Here is a 19,822-nt window from a genome sequence, read left to right on the forward strand (position 1 = left end):
TCCAAACCAGGCCAGAAGGGATCACTAAACATTTGTGTTCAACTGATACCTTGAAAAAACCCCGGAGCGTCTGATTTCTCTCATCTGTTTTCTTGCTTCTTTCTTGTTCTTTATTTGCTATTTTTAATGTCACTGCAAGGTGTATTCAGCACTCTAATGTTTGGGTCAATAATGAAAATGAATGGAGCGTTATTTGGAAAAGAAAAAATAAAAACTGGGGGAGAAGATTAGAAAAAGAAAGGCAGAGAAAAAATTTCATGGCTTTTGAGAAGAGCAGTAGCTACCCTTTCCCCACACCAAAGCAAACCAAATACATTACCAAGACATGTTTGGGGAAGGAACCTCACATCTATCCTGATTATAGAAATACAATTAAAATTTAAAACACAATAGGAAGAGCACATTTGAGGTGGTTTCAGATTCTTTAACTGCTGCACCAGGACACTACTAATATGTCCCAGTAGGGGGCGAGGCAGGCACTGACTTGGGAGGGACAGAGCTATGTTCGCCTCCCCAAGTTCCTCCCTTTGATTTGAAAGTCACTTCCCTCATTGCAGAGAACCTTCAGTTATGAGGTAGGATCTTGTCCACATCCCTCAACTGTAGACCCCGTGACACCAAAGAAGCAGGCAGCGTTAATTCTGAAGACGGAGACTCTCCCACATCCCAACCTGGGGAACAGATCTGCCTCTTGTTCTAAATGCTATAAAGTCTCATTAATTTGAGCTTCACACATTCTGAATTGTACAGAAACTAGCTTGAGGTTTGCTCTGCAAACCCATTTCTCATGGTTAGCGAAAATTAATATGATAAAAAGACTGGTAATGTAGGGGAGGTAGTGATTTATATTTATAAAAGCAACTATATTCCAGCATCTTAGAACTATCATTTGGATACTTAGCTAAATTAAACATGTATTCCTTATTCAGACTGCCAAGTTCTAAGAGGAAAAAGAAAAAAAACTGTGCATTTTGGTGTGGGTTACTGAGTTGCAAGTCCAGCTTATCCTGGAGATCTCACAATCATAGTTGAATGAATGAATCAACAAGGCAGGGAATATTGTAGTACAATTCAAGTTACTGTGTGTTTTCTCACTAAATTTAAATTTTCCTTTATGGCAAAAATCTCCACCTAATGGTAGTGTGTAAAGAGTTGCATTGATTCAAAGTAGTTATGTGATAGCATTTTATTATTCAACAAACTTTCATCCAGAGAATAGGACTGTGAGCCAGGTTCACTTTCTTTTCTTTTCTTTCTTTCTTTCTTTCTTTCTTTCTTTCTTTCTTTCTTTCTTTCTTTCTTTCTTTCTTTCTTTCTTTCTTCTTTCTTTCTTTCTTTCTTTCTTTCTTTCTTTCTTTCTTTCTTTCTTTCTTTCTTTCTTTCTTTCTTTCTTTCTTTCCTTTTTGAAGCTTAGACATCATCTTTACTCTACTGCTTTAGAAAAAAAAACTCTCGGACAGCCCCTCACAGTTTTATCAATACCTTAGCACCACTCGAGGAACCCTGCAGGTTTCTTCAGCTCTGGGTCTCCGTGAGGCTCTTTATAAATTGGCTCCCTGAGAACACATGTGATTAGCAATCTGGATGAGCTCACATTTCTTTCTTTCTTTTTCTTTTTCTTTTTTTTTTTTTTTTTTTTTTGTCTTTTTGAGACAAGGTCTTACTATGCAGTCCAAGCTGGACTTGAGCTCAATTTGTAGCCCAGGCTGGTCTCGAACTTGCAAGGATTCTCCTGCCTCAGCCTCCTGAGTACAGGGATTACAGGCGTGTACCACCACTCTCGCCTATTTCTTAGACTACTTCACCGAACTGTGTCTGAACAATAAGGTAAATAAATTTAGCCAGAATTTCAAAGTGTGGTTACCTTTCTTGTGTAGAACGAAATGATTCCCCTGATACTAATCTCCCTGCACATCTGCAGAATGGGAGGCGGAGCAAGCCGAAACAAGATGAGAGCAGCTGTTGAGAAGAAAGACTTTAGTGCACATCACAGTCCCGTGTTCTGGTCCCACTGCATCACACTGATGTACGACATGGACATTGGAAGTCACTGCTGGCAAGCTGTGCAGTAACGTATGTCCCTAAAAAGAAACTAGACAACCTCAAAACAGCACGCTGTACACCTCAAACACACATCTCATACAAAACAGGACAAAATCCCCCAGAAAAACAAACTGACCAGCATAATACTGAGGAACCAGAAGTTCCTTTGAGCTTTGAGTAAATGTCAGTCAGCAGGTTTTGACATTTTTCTCTGCTGGGAATCCCCAGGAGAGTAGGGGAGGGAGCTACTGGTAATAACCTGTATCTTTTGTTCTTAAATATTGATGGGTAGCTGGAATATTTATTTGTATCTCCCATGGGCAGGTCAATAAATAGAAAAGTCATCTGAGCCACTGAAGATTTTTGTGACCTGAGAATTTTGCTTAACTTTTCTGAGCTCCAGGGTTTTCAAGCTTAAAGTGTAAATAGTAATAAAGTAGCACTTACTGCACATAGCTTTTGTAAAGGTTGATGGGTGATGAGTCAAATAAACTGTCAAGTGTATGACTATATTTTTACTGTTAGTACTGTTGTCAATGCTATTAGTACTCTTATTAATTGGTACACTTTGAACTCACAGCTGGGGGCCCTGATGTGAATAAAGAACCGATGCACATGCAAAGCTTTGGAGTGCTTTCATGGATGACTGCATAAAATGCGGATGGTGCAACTCAACATTCTATTTTATATGATCACATTTGCTAATTATTTTACTGATTTCTGTTGATTCTCAACATATAAATGATCATTTCTTGGCAGGAATTGTGTCTTCTGGCATAAATAGCCTTTTTTTTTTTTTTTTTGTACCAGGAATCAAACTCAGGACCTTGTGGTTTCCAGGCAGGAGCTTGTGTCCCTGAGCTATATCCCTGGCCCCATAAATATCCATTCTTGTAATAGAGACTCTAATATGATATGTACATGAAAAAGCTATAAAAATATAAACTAGAGATTAGAAAATTAATCATCAACCAATTCATGAGATAGAGAACTTCTTGAAAATATTGCTCCATAGTATAGGGAAAAGCTGCATGTATGTAAATTAGAAATTAAGAAATCAAACAATCCTATTAAAAATTATACATCTTTTTTCTCTGTATTTTGTTTTTCTTTCTCTCTTTGTTTTGTTTTGTTTTTTGAGACAGGGTCTCACTATGTAGTCGAGGCTGGCCTTGAACTCACTATTAGCCCAGGCTGGCCTCGAACTCATGACAATTCCCTTGCCTCAGCCTCCTGAGTGTTGGGATTACAGGCATGCTGCACCATGCCAGGGTGTATTTTCTTATATTTTTTGTTGCCTTTTTTTTTCATTATTACAAAAATAGACCAGGGATATAGCTCAGTGGCACAGCACCTGCCTGACAAAAACAACGCAGCCTTAAGTTCATTTCAAATGAAAAATGAAAACAAGCAGAAAGAATACCAGGAAGAATACTCATTATCTTATCTATCTTAACAACTTTGTAGATAGCTTTCCAGGTCATTTTTTTTATGCATTAAAAAAAAAAAAAAGACCAAACCACATCTATTCTTTAAACTTACCAGAAATAATGTAACCAATTTTGGCCCATGGATATTTAGGTTGTTTCCAACTAAGCTCTGTTTTTGGACATCCAGGTTGTTTCTTATTTTTTCTGTTGGATAGTAAGTTGTTTCTAACTCATTACTATTCTAGTCTCTGTTGCTCCTCTAATAGATGGCCACAAAGTTAGTGGCTTAACACAACAAAGACTTGTTTCCTTACAGTTCTGGAGATCAGAAGTCTGAAATCGACTTCACTGGGCTGAAGTCTAGGTATCAGCAGAAGTGTATGCCTTTAGGAGGCTCTGAGGGGAGAATCCATTTCTCTGCCCTCATAGTTTTGAGAGGCTGTAGACATTCCAGTCTCTGCTTTCTCCACATTGTCTTCTGTTCTATTTCCCTTATGTCCTGTCCCCCAATTCATGTGACTGCATTATTGGGTCCACTGATTAATCCAAGATAATCTCCTAATTTAAAAGTCCTTAATTACACCTCCAAAGTCCCATCTGTTATAGAATATGGTAATAATTCCCAGGTCCTGGAGATTGATACATGGCTATGCTGGGGGGCCATTACTCATCCTATGAATGCCGTCCAACCACGTTGAGCAGACACAATAGTTTGGGAAAATACTAGGAAGAAAAGAAAAAAAGTATCTTTTGCGAGTCCTGAAAATGTTTTTTTTTTTTTTTCCGGTACCGGGGATCGAACTCACGACCTCACGCTTGCCAGGCAGGCGCTTATGCCACTGAGCTATATCTCCAGCCCCCTGAAAATGTTTTAAAGAGTAATAAAAAATGTGTAAAGACACATAAGCAGTTGTAGAAATGCCTACACTTCTGCTATTGTCTAAAACAGGGACCAGTGGCACTTATTTCAGCCATGGCATTTCAACTAATTTCATGTCAAAACTTCAAGTCTTAGTGTTTTCCATTAAATAACACCAAGTCCACTGCGGAAATATGAAGAGTCAACTAAAGTGGGCTGTGCGAGTTTGTGACTCAGGAAGAGAAAGAGAAGCTGAGGTCTGAAGGAAATGAGGTGAATTAGGCAGGCGGTGAGGAAGTTCCTGGTGCAGGCGGGGTGGCGTGGTGCGTGTGTGAGCCAGGGGACAGCGCCAAGCTTTTCAGAACTAAAGGTTCTGATGTGGCTTGTGCAATGTTTTGAGGGGGCAATGCGAGGGGTGCTACAAAAGAGAAAGCTGGTTCTTTAACTACGGGGTGGATTAAGATTAAAATGGACTTTATAGGACCTATTATGGATGGATTGCACCAGATGCCGATCTCTTGAAAATGGTCTGCATCTTCTGATAGGTGAACTTAATATTGTTAGATGGCAACAATTCCTAAATTGATCTACGAATTTAACACAACACTTGTCAAAACCTAGCCAATTTTTTCTGAAATTGACAAGTTGGTCCTATAATTGACAGGGAAAGAGAAAGGATACAGAATTATTGACACAATTTTGAAAGAGAAGACTACATTTCTTGATTTCAGCTTATGACAATGCTGCAGTACTAAAGGCAGTGTAGGGATGCACTAATGGAATAGAATTGAGATAATAAATACAATTGATTTTTGTCAAGGGTATCACAGTAATTCAGTGGGGAAAAGTTGTTTTCCTGACAAGTTATCCTGGGAAACTTAGTTATTTATAAATTAGAAAAAAGGACATAGTATCCTCAAAAAACCAACTCAAAGTAGATCATAAATCTAAAAGTAACAGTTAAAATTTGTGAATACCTAGGAGATGACATATAACTTTCTTTGAGACATTTCATTTAGTCATTAGGGAAACAAATATAAACCACAGTGAGTAACAAGAGGCCATAAGGATGTAGTAAAGTGAGCTTGCACATTGCTAGTGGGAAGGTAATTGGGCAACCCCTTCAGGAAACAGCTGACAGCTTCTCAAAATGTTAAACATAGAGTCATCACATGACCTTCCAATTCTACTTCTTGGTATGTACTGAAGAGAACTGAAAACTTACGTCCCCACAATGACTGGTGCAAGAATGTTCACAGAGGCATTGCTCATGATACTCAGAGAATAGAAACAACCCAAATGCTATCAACTGACAAATGTATAAATAAAATGTACGGTCCATATAATGGAATACTACCTGGCAATCAAAAAGAGAAAGAAAGAAGATACTGATGCATGTTTAAAAATGCACAAACCTTGAAAATGTTATGCTAAATAAGAGAAAACAGAAAAGATGACCACATAGTATGCTTTCATTTATATAAATGTCCAAAATGGAGAAATATTCAGGGATGGAAAGTAGTTTAGTGGTTGTCTGGGAAAGTGGCTGGTACTGGGGAAAATGTGCAGCGATTGCTAATGGGTTGTGTTTATTTTTGGGTGATGAAAAAGTTCTAAAATTATTTTGTGGTGATGGTTGTAACACTTTAAGTGTACTAAAACACATTCAATTCTGTGTTTTAAATAGATGTTTTAATGGGTTTGAATCTTAATAAAGACATTAAAAAGTGAAGCATAACTGTATACTGCAATGTGGATAAACTTCAAGACAATACACTATGTGGAAAAAGCCAGGCATAAAAACCGCATGTTGTATGATTCCGTTTACAGTAAATGAAATGCCCAGGGCAGGCAAATCTACGGGGACAGAAGTAGATTAAGTGATTGCCCAGGGCTTGGAGTGAGGGAGGAATGGGAAATGAGATTTCCTTTTCAAGATGATGGAAGTGTTCTGAAATTAGATTGGGGTGGTAGCTTACAACTCTGTGTATACCAAGACAGTATCAAGTTATACACCTTAAGTGTGCCTGCTTTGCAGAGTGTAAATTATATCTCAGTAAAGGTGTGAACATTTTAAAAATAATTTTTTGATTGATGTGGTCAACTTTCTCGCAGCGTGGGAAGGCACTAGAGTTGGAGGCAGGCAGGGAGGCATGTTGGAATTTTCAGGTAAGATTTAAATCGAGCCATTTTTCCTTCTTTCAAGTTCTAGTAAAGACAGGTGTTTATCCTCAACAAGGTTGGGATTGTAGCTTTCATCATTTTTGTTCGCAGCTCAGCTGCATGTTCGATTCTGTATGCTAAGCGAGTGCTACCTTTTTGAGGCAGGGATTAATCAGCTTGCCCGTCTGTCTTCCTGAAAATACATGTGCGGAAGAGGTGCTTCGTCAGCTCAGCGAAGCAGCTGTTTAAGAAGTTCAAGCGTGCAGGGCCTGAGTGTCTTTTCCCTTGGCTATAGCTGAAGGTGTCTTCATTTAGACACGCTGACGGTCTCTTCTGTAATACATGGTTAGTGTTGCTGTCCCAACAGATCCTAATTCTTAAGCACCCTGAGGCCTCTCATCAATAACCTGTGTTTCATAATAACAATATACTTAGGAAAACTGAATTAGTTTTATTCTTCCTTCCTTCTCACAGTCAAGAGGCATGTAAACTAATAATATCATAAGATTACAAAATTAAAATTATAGGTAGTGATGTTTTTAAACTGTTGGATACATCCATTAAAACAACTCATATGCATTTTCTAAGTATAAACAGAAATTTGAAGACGTATAAATAAGTGTTCTGTTCACTTCTCTACTGTTCAGAATGATAGCTCTACTCAGGAGATAAGAAGAGGAAAGCAAGTGAGTGTACCCATTCATTTGTTGGTACAGCATGGGCATTGCCTAGGATCCCACATGATTATACTGCTAGTGGATGCCACAGAGAAATGTAAAGGTCAAGTGACCTCTGGCCAGCTGTGCCTGACCTAAGGCCTGCAATGCGGGGTGAGTTTGCTGTGCTGCCCGGGCTTGTCCGAAGCTTGCGGACGTGTTTAGCCACGTGGATTTGAGGCCTGAGCTTTTCTTGGAACCATGTAACCGCCTTTAGATACTCAGCCCTTGTTAATAAGGTGGTTCTCAGAACCTTGACAAGCTCAGGTGTTTCTGTTGCTTGAAGGCAAAGACAAGTCTGGAGAGACTCTATTACTGTTCCCGGAAGGGAGTTGTCAGGGCCTCTGCCAGGGCGCTTAGCGAACTACAGGGATGATCCGTGACTGGGTGAGAGGGGGGAGACGAGCAGTCACCATCTCGGGTCTAGGAGTCTGGGTTTGCACACGTGGATGAAGAACCCGCACCATTTACACAAACATTCATCTTGTGCCTCTCGCCTGAATCATTTTTTTTGTTGTTGTTGTTTTTGGGGGATTGGACACTGAGCTACATCCCCAGCTATTGGTTTTAATTTTATTAGTATGTTTGTAATACATGAAGTTCACATTCATTTTAGAGAGTAGGTACATGTACGTAAACTTATTGATTCTTTTTTATTCTCCTCTCCCTCCCCACTTACCTTTTTCCCTCTGTCTCTACAGTCCCTACCCCCATTTTCATTACTGTTGATGTTATTATTTTTTAGTTCATGTCTATGATATGTATTGCTTACATTCATTCATGCGTGTTTGGCACATGTGCATGACACAAATCTTTTTACGACCCTTCCCCTCCCCTATTCCCTCACCTTTGATCTCTTGGACTCCTTCCCACTTGCAAAAGATCAATGTCCTTGTTTCCTTCTATCAAACTTTATTTTGCTCTTTATTTACACTTTGACTCACCAAATGAGAGACACTATATGGTTTTCAAGCTTGTGTGTCTAATTTATTTCACCTAGCATTACATTTTCCTACAGATATCTCATATTTCTTTCTTTATAGCTAAGCATATTCTTTTATATATAGGTAACACAGTTTCTTTATCCTTTTGTCTGCTGATGGGCATTTAGACTGCTTCTAGGATTTAGCTATTATGAATTGTGTTGCTATGAACATTGGTGTGTATGTATCACTGGAGTGTGATATATTTTGCTCTTTTAGGAAGCTAGCTGGGAGAGGTATAGGCTGGTGAAATGAAATTTCTCATTTTGGTTCTCTGAGAAATCTCCATGTCGATTTCCATAATGATGGTACTAGATTACATTTCCTACCAGCTACTTAGAAAGGTTCCTTTCTCACCAAAACCACGCCAGCATTTGGTATTATTTGATTTTTTGATGATTGCTATTCTTTCTGGTACAAGGTGAAATCTCAGTGTTTTAATTTGCATTTCTCTAATGGCCCAAGTTTTTTTTTTATATGTTTATTGACGCTTGCACATTTTCTTCTGAGAAGTGCCCATTCATTTCACTTGTCCATTTTTTGATTGGATCTTTTTTTTTTTTTCCCCTCTGGTACCGGAAACTGAACTCAGGATCTTGCACATGCCAGGCAGGTGCTTTTTGCCGCTGAGCTAAATCCCCAGCCCCGGATTGGATCTTTTTATCTTGGAGGGGGGCTCATTATTTTGAGTTCATTATATATTCTAGATATCAGTCCTATATCTGAGGAATTACTGGAATTTCCCCCATTCTGCAGGTTCTTTTCATTCTGTTGTTTCTTTTGCTGTGCAGAAACTTCTTAAGCTGATATGATCCCATTTGTTGATTCTTGATCCTATTTCCTGTGCAACTGGTGTTCTGTTCAGAAAGTCCTTGCCTGTGCATACGACTTCAAGACTTTTACCTATCTTATCTTCCAGCAGATTAACAGTTTATGTTATAACATTTAGTTCTTTGATTCATTTTGATTTTAGTTTAGTACATAGTGAGAGATATGGGTCTTCCTTCAATCTTCTGCGTGCCGATAGCCATTTGCTAAAGAGACTATTTTTCCTCCATGTAGTGGATTGACAACTGATGGTCAATTTATAATCCCCAGCTGGTGCTGGGTATAGGAGGCCCACCTGGGGATTGTTGCCAGCCGCATAAGAGGCAGAACTGGAGAAGAAGAAGAGAGGCTGTTGGGAGCTGAAAGGCTGTTGGGAGCTGAGAGGCTGTTGGGAGCTGAGAGAGGCTGTCAGGATCTGGTAGAAGCTGTAAGGAGCTGTTGGCTGCTTTGGAGGAGCTTGTCATGCTAGCTTTCCTGATGGAATTGGCTGATTTCATCCTCCGAGGAGCTTAGGACTTCATTGGCACTGACAGTAGTTTTGGTTCACTTTAGGGGAGCTCTGGTCCTCCCCTTGAGCATCACTTCCTGGCTCTAGAGGGGAAGATGGTGCACAGCTCAGTGTCCTAAGAAGCTTGATGTGTTGACTTCCCTGATGGGAACTCAGCCATCTTTTTTTTTTGGTTTTTCTCCGGTACCGGGAATTGAACTCACGACCTTGCGTTTGCCGGGCAGGCGCTGTGCTGCTGAGCTAAATCCCCAGCCCCCGGAACTCAGCCATCTTGATCACTGGAGGAGCTGGGGACTTCACTGTTACTGAGGATGGCTGTGGTACTTTTTGGGGGACCTCTGGTTCTTACTTTGAGTGTCACTTCCTGGCTCCAGTGCAGATCCCCCAGCCTGCTAGCACAGATTCTTCATCCTGCTGGCACAGACTTTCTAGCTTCCACCACTGACCTTTGGGCCTTCCCAGCTCAGATCCATGAAACAGGCCTGCATGCGATATTGTTATGGGCTCTGAGCCTCCAGTTGAATTCATGGGAAGCATTGGTATGAGCTCTAGGTCTTAAGTTGGACTCATGCAGGACATTATTGCAGGATCCAGGCCCTTAGCTGGATTCTTGATCTATGTTGTGTGGACAGATTTCCTGCACTCTCTTGTATATCATTCTTTGGGTGACTATTATAAATAATATTATAAAATATGTGTCCTGTATTATATTTTCCCCCTTGCAAAAATGTGCCCCAAACCATAACACTTCAGTATGTTTTTGGTCCTCTAATCAAAGATCAAATAGCTGTGTGTGTCCAGGGATGTTTATTTATTTTGTATCCTGTTCTATTGACCCACATGTCTGTTTTTGTGCCAAGACTATACCGTTTTTATCATAGTTGCTTTGTAGCATAACTTGAAATCAGGTGTTGTGATGCCTCCTGTTTTGCTCTGGTTGCCCAAGATTGCTTTTGCTATTCTGGGTATCTTCTGATCCCATATGAATTTTAGGATTGTTTTCCTTAGTTCTATGGGGAATGCTGTTGGCATTTTGATTGATATTGCATTAAATCTCTATGCCATTTTTGAGAGTATGATCATTTTGACAATATCAGATCTGGTTACTTATGAACAGGGGATGTATTTCTATTTTCTGATGTCTTCTTCAATCTCCTTTTGCAGAGTACTGTAGTTTTCACTGTAGAGGTCTTTTACTTCCTACATTAGGTTAATTCCTAGGTATGTATGTATGTATGTATGTATGTATGTATGTATTTGTTTATTTTTGAGGTTGGGGTTGCTTTGTAGTTCAGACTGGCTTTGAGTCACTATGTAGCCCAGGCCAACCTTGATCTCACAGCAACCCTCCGGCCTCAACCTCTCAAGGGCTGGGATTACAAGTGTGTGCCACCATGCCCAGCATTTAATTCTCTTTGATGCTATTATGAATGATATTGTCTTTCAGTTTCTTCCTCATTGTGATCATTATTGGTATACATGAATGCTATTGACTTTTGTGTGTCAATTTCGTATCCTGCTACATTACTGAAAGTGGCTATTAATTCTAAGAGATTTTTGGTGAAATTCTTTGGGTCTTCTATGTAGAGTATCATGTCATCTGCACATAATGATAACTTGACTTCTTTCTTTGCTATATATATTCCTTTTACTTTTTTTTCTTGCCTGATGGCTCTGGCTAATGTTTTGAGTACTATGTTGAGCAAAAGTAGTGATAGCGGGCCTCCTTGTCTTGTTCCTGATTTTAGAGAGAAAGCTTTCAGTTTTTCCCCATTTAGTATGATGTTGGCCATTGCTTTGTTGTAAATTATTTTCATCAAATTTAGTTAAAGTTCCTTAATATCTACTTTCTGCAGGGTTTTTATCATGAAGGGGTGTTGGATTTTGTGAAAAATTCTTTCTACATCTATTGATTGAATCATATGGTTTTTGTCTTTATGTGGTGGGTTACATTTATTGATTTGTGCGTGTTGAATGACCCTTGCAACAGAGGGGATGAAACCTACTTGGTCAAGCTTTTTGATGATATGCTGCACTCAATTTGCAAATGTTAAAGTTTTTTGCATCTTTGTTCATTAAGGAGATTGGCCTGTAGTTTTCCTTTTTTAGTTGGGTGTTTCTCTGCTTTTGGAATTAGGTTAATGTTGTCTTCCAGAAATAAATTCGTGAGCACTCCATGCCTTTCAATTTCATTGAAGAGTTTGAGAAGTATTGGTGATATAATACCCTTAAAAGTTTTATAGAATTCAACAGTGAATGCATCAGGTCCTGGGTTTTTCTTAGTGGGTAGGTTTTCATTACTGCCTCAATTTCATTGCTTGTTATTGGATTAATCACAGTGTTTATGTCTTCTTGATTTAGTTTTGGTAATTTGTATGCATCTAGGAATCTGTCCATTTCTTCAAGATTTTCCAGTTTGTTGGAATATAATTTCTCATAGTAGTTACTGATTATTTTCTGGATTTTAACAGTGTCTGTTGTAATTTTACCTTTTTAATTTCTAATTGCATTGATGAAGACTTTTTCTTTTGGTAAGTTTGATTAAGATTTGTTTTTTATTTTATTGGCTAAGGGTTTATCTATTTTGTTTATTCTTTCAGTCAACTAATTCTTTGATTTGTTGATTCTTTGTATTTTTTTGTTTCAATTTCATTAATTTTCATTTTGATCTTTATGATTTCCCTCTTTAATTTCAATTTCCACTCACGTTACTGTTATATATTGAATGTGTTGAGATTCATCATTAGGTTATTTATTTGAACTTGCTCTATTTTTCTAATGTGAGCATACGTTGTAATAAACTTGCTTCTTCAGACTGCTTTCACTTTGTCCCATAGATTCTGGTGTGTCATCCTGGCATAGTCACTTGCTTTCAGAAATTGTTTAGTTTCTTTCCTAACTTCTTCTGTGACACATTGGGTGCTCATGAGTGTGTTAATTTTTTAGGTATTTTAAAATTTTGTGGTTTCTTCTGTGATTGACTTCTAGTTTCTTTGCACAATGATCTGGTAGTAAACCTAGGGTTATTTTGATTCTTTTATATTTATTTAAGCACACATTGGGAACTAGCATGTGGTCTATTTTGGAGAAAGTTCCATGTGCTGCAGAGAAAAATATGTACCCTGTTATAGTAGTGTAGAATACTGTAGATATCTATTAAGTTGACATGTTCAAGGGTGTGGTTCAGCTCTGATATGTCTTTCTTTTTTTAATAGATATCAAGACCTTTTATTAGTGCTCAGAGCTGTTATTCTTGCACTGAATGAATTATCTGGTGCATCTGTTAACTGCATAGTTATCCTTCTAGTTTTTATTTTCCACATTAAATTTTGCTTAGAAGACAACTGTAGTAAATATTTTTGCAATATGTCAAAAGAAAATGTAAATATCCTTAAAAGGAGACAATATCTATAAAAATGTGAATGCTCACAATTCAGTTTTATATTTTCACAGAGAGATGTAAGTTAGCTAGATAACTAGATGGACACAAATGGAGGTAGATATAGACATTATCACGGCATGGTTCATAAATATGAAAAATTTCTGTGCTCAACTTGTCACTTTGTTTGAAATTTAAAAAATATTTATTATTTATTTATTTATTTTTAGATGCTCAAAGGAAGGCAAATCCAAATGTCTGCTCTGTTTGGAATTTTCCAGCAATCCAAGATTGGGAGGAAAGTGAAGCCCTCCTGGGGTCCGTTTAAATCTCCACTCTCTCCTCCTTTGCTCCTGTTCCTCCTTCACAGTGGTCTACACACCACAAAAGAATTTTTTAAATGAAACTTTTAATTACAAACAGTAAGATCATGTTCAATTCTTTTAAATAAGGAGATTGGTTTAAGTGACTCAAAATGGAAAAGTGATCATGTTTGTTATTGAGTTAAGAGTTAATCCAATTGAAAATATAATACAGAATAGTTCTCATTAAAATATTTAAAAGTTATACACCTTGTGAATTCACTCTAATTTATTTTTCTAGGTTCTTCAACTAATTTCCATGAAATTTAGTCATTCATTTAATGAATAGAGAAAAATAATATCTCCTATCATAGTTTGAATCCTTATACCAATATATTATTAACTTTATAATTACTATGTGACAGAGATTATGACAGCATAAGTAGGCACAAATTTGACAAACCTTCCTTAAAAGTATATTTCAGACAAAACACAAAAACATATTTTTAAAACTTTACATTCCATACTCAGGTTGTGAAAAGAGAATGATATTTGTAATTTATTTCTTTATTTACTTTAAAAAATTAAGTTTATTGGTACAGTGTAGATATACATAATGATCATATTCATCATAGAGAATTTGTACCTGTACATGATATATCTTGATTCCTTTTTTTTCTCAATCCCTTCACCTCACTTCAACCCCTCTTCCCCTCCTTATTTACAAAGCTTTATTATCCTTTTTTTGTCTTTTTTTTCCTTTTGCCTTCCTTCCTTTTCCCCTTCTGCCTCCCTAGATCCTCTTTCCTTTTGAATAATTGCTTCCTATTTCACAGTGTCTATTATACATTTTTGTTCTTATTTACTCTTTCAGTTTCTCACATCAGGGAGACAATGTGATACTTACATGTGTATCTGATTTTGCTTGAGAGTATGGTCTCAGGGTGGATCCATTTACCTAAATGTCTCAAGCTTATCCTTCTTTATGGCTGAGTAGTACTTCATTGTATAAAAAAGCCACATCTTTTTTTAAAAGGATGAGATTCCAATGGTTGATCCTTTGTATTATTTCCCATGCAATCAAGGTTTTGTTCATGAAATTTTTGTCTACACCCATGCCTTCAAGAGTTCTGCCTATTCTCTCTTCCAATAGATTTAGTGTTCCAGCAGATTTACCGTTCTACTATTTAGATCTTCGATTCATTTTGATTTTAGTTTGGTGATAGACATGGGTCTAGTTTTAGTCTTTGGCGTATGAAAAGCCAATTTTTCCAGCATGATTTATCAAAGAGGTGATCTTTCTTTTGATGAATGTGTTTGGACCATTTATCAAAAATAAGGGGGTTCATCTGTTTGGAGTTGTTTCTGCATCTTTAATATATGTTCAATTTATCCTCAGGTCTGTTTTTTTTTTTTGTCAGTACCACATTGTTTTTATCACAATAGCTTTGTAGTATAATTCAAATCAGATATTGTGATGCTCCCCCACCCTGCCTTTGTTGCTGATAATTTCCTTTCCTATGCAAGGTCTCTTCTGGTTTTAAATGAATTTTAGGAGTGTTTTCTGTAGTTCTGTGAGGTATGCTAATGGTACTCTGGTGGGGATTGCATTAAATCTGTATAACAATTTTGGGAATATGGAAATTTTCATTCTGTTGGTTCTTCCTGTCCATGAGCAAAGGATATTTTTCCATTTTCTAACATCCTCTTTGATTTCCTTTTTCAGAGTAATGTAGTTTTCAATGTAGAGGTCCTCTACTTTTTTCATTGCATTGATTCCTAAGTACTTCATTTTTTTGGATGCTATTGTGAAGGGTGTGGTTTCCCTAATTTTCTCTCTTTGAGTTTGTTGTTTGTTTATGGGAATGCAACTGATTTCTGACTGCTAACTTTGTATCCAGTTATACTACTGAATTTGGTTATTAAATCTAGAAGTCTTTTCATGGAGTTTTGGGGGCCTTCTATCATGTCATCTGTGAATAATGATAATTTAACTTTTCCTATCCTTGTTCCTTTTATTTCTTTTTCTTGTCTAATTTGTCTGGCTAATGTTTCCAGAATTATATTGAATAGGAGTGGTGAGAGTGGAGGACATCCTTGTCTTGTTCCTGATTTTAGAGTGAAAGCTTTCAGTTTTTGACCATTTAATATGATGTTGGCTGTTCATTTGTCATAAATGGCTTTGATAGATTGAGGTAAACACTATCAATTCCAATTTTCTGTAAGGTTTTTATCCTGCATGGGTGTTGGACTTTGTCAAATGCCTTTTCTGCATCTATTGAGATGATCATATGATTTTTATCTTTGGCTTTATTGATGTGGTATATAACATTTATTGATTTGCATTTGTTAAACCATCCCTGCATTCCTGGGATGCATCCCACTTGGTCATGGTATATAATCTTGATGATTTGCTGCATTCTGTTTGCTGGTTGAGGATTTTTTTCATCTATGTTCATTAGGTAGATTGGCCTATATTTCTCTTTTTTGTTTGGGTCTTTCTCTAGTTTTGGTATCGGGGTAATACTTGCTTCCAGGAATGAGGTAGGGATAATTGCTTCCCTTTCAATTTCATTAAAGAGTTTGAAGAGTAATGGCATTAGATCTTCACTACATTTCTTGTAGAATTTAGCAGTGAATCAATTAGAACCTGGGCTTTTCTTTGTTGGTAAGGTTTTAATTACATTTCCAATTTCATTAACTGAAATTGGGTTATTTAGAATTTTAATATCTTCTTGATTCAGTTTCAGTAAATCATATGTATCTGGGAATCAGACCATTTGTTCTGTGTTTTACATCTTATGAGAGTACAGGTTCTCATAGTAGGTATTGATGATCCTCTGGATTTCCACAGGGTCTGTTATGATTTCACCAGTTTCATTCCCAACTGCATGAAATTGAGTCTTTTCTTTCCTCTTCTTATAAGGTTGGCTAAAAGTTTATCATTTTATTTAATCTTTCAAAGAATCAACTCTTCGATTCATTGCTTGTATGTATTGTTTTTTTTTTCAGTCTCAGTTTCATTAATTTTTTCTCTTCTGTTTATAATTTCCTCCCTCATATAAGCTGGGTTTGATTTATTCTTCTTTTTCTAGGAGTCTGAGGTTCAACATTAAGTTATTTATTTGAGCTTGTTCTGTTTTCCTGATGTTAGAATTCATTGCTATAAATTTTCTTCTCAGTACTGCTTTCATTACATGCAATGTTTCAGTATGTTGTATCGGCATTAACATTTATTTGTAGGTACTGTTTAATTTCTTCTTTAATTTCCTCTGTGACCCCTTGGTTGCTCATGAGGGTGTCCATGTGTTTATGTAGTTTTTGTGGTTTCTTTTGCTGTTGATTTCCATTTTCACTGCATGATGGTCAGAAAATATACATGTTATAATTTCAGTTCCTCTACATTTACTTAAGCATGTTCTATGGACTAGTACATGGTCTGTTTTGAAGAACGTCCTGTGTGCAATTTTTTATATCTGGTATTTCTGTCTGATGCCTTTTTGTGGATTCTTATCTTTGGTAAATTTGTCCTTCATGTTTTAAACAGTTTTGGTCAGCTCTTCTAATTTTTAAATTTGTTTCCCCCAAGTCCACAGTGGTCATTTTGTACAATAGAGTAGTACCTTGGTTCACAAACTTTATGGATTGTATTTATTTGGAAAAGATGCCCACTTTTGTGTTTGTGTAGAAAAGATGACCACAGCCGTGTTTGTTACTCAGTGAAGAGTTTTCAAGCAAAAATAAAATTATGCCAAATGTTTCTGTTTGCGAACTAAATTATTTGCAAGCAAAAGCGTTCATGAACCGAGGTACTACTGCAATTTCATATACTTTTGGGTCATGTGCTCGTTGAATGTGCCAAGATTCTTTACTCTTCTTTAATCAGGCAGCCACACCTGATTTACCTCTTTTCCTTTGCACTCAAAACCCAAATAAACCCAGCCTGGGGAGTTGTCCCTCCCAGCTCGCAGGTACAATCTGACGCTATGGACGTGGCTCAGGAGACGTCCAGGTGTGTTGGAGGAGGAAGCCAGGTTCCTTCGCAGGCCGGAGTCTACGGAGTCAGGACCTGCTCGAGCTCCTGCGGGGCCGGAGGACTCTGAAGGCACCTTTGCACCCCGGCTGCAGAAATCTGCCACATGTTCACTCGAGGCTTGGAACTGCAGAAGTGAGCATGCATTTCACTCTCAGGCAGGGAGGATGCAGAGTGCGCAGGCAGGAGCGTGGGGACCGTTCATCCGCTCTCTGCCCAGGGGCGTGTGTAGGGGTTTCCCCTCGCCCTCGATGCAGGCTGGCGAGGATGCCCCTGGGCTGCGGCGTCCCCGGTGGTTGGAGGAGAGGTATTGGGGAGAAGGGGCTGGGATGTGCAGAGTCTGATCCTGGAATTCACGCTCCCCAGCGCCCCCGCGTCCCTCCATTCCCTTGGGCTATTTGGAATGCTCTCTCTCTCTCTCTCTCTCTCTCTCTCTCTCTCTCTCTCTCTCTCTCTCTGGCTGCTCCTGGAGGGCCGGGGCTGAGCCGTGTGGACCAGCTGCTGCGGCTTCACTTCTCTCTTCAAAGATCCAGATACTGAGTTTGATCTACGTGGATAATTTTTTTGGATTAATTTTCTAATTTGGGGTTTAAGACCCTCCCTTCAAAGTAACCCTGGCTTCTGTGAATCTTCTCAGAGCTCCCATGTTGGATTCCTTTCTTACTCATTTTTAAATTTTGAAACAGGGACTCAGTCACTAAATTGACCAGGCTGGGCTTGAACTTGCAAGCCTCCTGCCTCAGCCTCCCAGAATGCTGGGTTTATCACCACACCTGGCTTAAGTTGGGGCTTCTTCAGGTCAGAGGTCTGTAGAATTGGTAATTAGGTTCCATCGACTATCAGAGAAAACACTCGCACTTTGATAGGTAACAAAGCATCTTGTCTCTGCTTTCTCAGGCCAACAGATTATTAAACTGTCACAGAATTTAACTGCAAAATCTCACCCCAAACGAGAACACTGCTGACTTGTTATGATCCTCAGACTCTGAGAAAAGACTGCTTAGTTTACAGCTTTCTGTTTTGAGGCTTGAATTCCCAAGAGATGGAAAGAGAGGCAGTAAAGAGGCTGGAGCTAGGACTCACCCTCCTGGACTTGGCTGAAGTTTTTTCTCAGGACAGAGTCAAAGACAGAACGTGAGCTTTGCTGCCTGCACTTTAGCACCTACTTGCTATATGATCACGTGGTTTTTTCATTTGTGAAGTGGACAAACAACAAAACAGTGCCAGAAAGTGACTGTTACGAGGGCAAAATAAGATGCTAAGCTCCCATTGTTGTGTGTCTAGCAAACGCCTTCCTTGTGAGAGCATCAAGGTTGTTTTTCCTATTCTTTGCCTTACCTTTGATGAGTTCTACCTCATTTGGAGGATGTAACCCTGTGGCTCTGGTAGGATGTACTGTCTTCCTGGGGATTTCAAAAACATTGGATACCAGGTACTGCTGCGCAAATCGGGAGCCTCATCAGCAATGGATCTAGTTGACCTGGAGGAAGAATAAGGGCTGTAACAACGATCTGTAATGTATAAAATAATAGTTTTCAATTGATCCATAAAACTTAAAATAATCTGTGTTAGTGATTTTTCATGGTCCGTACCTTGGCATTCCTCCAGAGGATTAAGACAAATCAGCTTTGATGATAAACATACCTTTGCCAAGGGGTAACCTTGGCAACAAAAAAGCTAATTGCTCAGAAACAGCTGCCTTCTGGTAAGAACGGAAGATTAAAATATGAGTGAGGGAGTCTCCCAAGTAGTTCTGAGAAAGGTTGCAGACCAAACACTTTCGGGCTGGTGGTGAGGAGGGATATTCCAGAGCATTGTTTTGTTTGGATGAAGCCAAACTGAAATATATGTAAGATGAATTTCCCCCAGAATCAGTCTCTTCTTTAAGTTTTGTCAGCAACATTTTGACAGCATGAGGTGAAAACCTGTGGACCTTCTACACTCTAGGAATTGAGAACCAGTGGGACATTTGACCACTGAGATGTCATTTGTTCAGAGCCAGGAACTGTGTGATCTGTAAGCTGACATGAGCAGCAGAGCAGGCTATGGAAAGACAGGGTGTCAGACCACCATTTTACCAGTGACCTAGGAACCGGAGAATGTCTGTTGAGATCCCCCGGGTTAGATGGAGATTATACCCAATCAATGCATTGGAAACCCTTCAGTGGGAAGCAGGCAAAGGAAATAACCCTCGCGTGGATTGGAAGGTGCAGTGCAGGTGATTGGTAATGCTGATTGTATCAAGGTGGTGTGTGCGTGGGTGCGTGTGCGTGTGCGTGCGTGCGCGTGCGTGTGTGTGTGTGTGTGTGTGTGTATAGTGTGTGTGTGCAGTTGAATAAATGTGTGGAGGAACTATGAGAGAAAAATGGGAATAATTTCTTTTAGTAGTAGTTTTTATTAAAAGAAAAGTAAGGAATTGTGTGCAAACATAGGAAAGTATAAAGAAGAAAATTGAAATCACACAAAATCTAACACCACAATGTATTGCATGAGTGCTGACTGTAAGGGGAAATGAACAGGGAAGCGTGAGGATGACTGGTTTGTGAATGCAGTGGGAGAGCAGGTTTCCTCCCTTTGT

Source organism: Chinchilla lanigera, unplaced genomic scaffold (genome assembly GCF_000276665.1).
Source record: "Chinchilla lanigera isolate Chin_1 unplaced genomic scaffold, ChiLan1.0 scaffold00047, whole genome shotgun sequence".
NCBI lineage: Eukaryota > Metazoa > Chordata > Mammalia > Rodentia > Chinchillidae > Chinchilla > Chinchilla lanigera.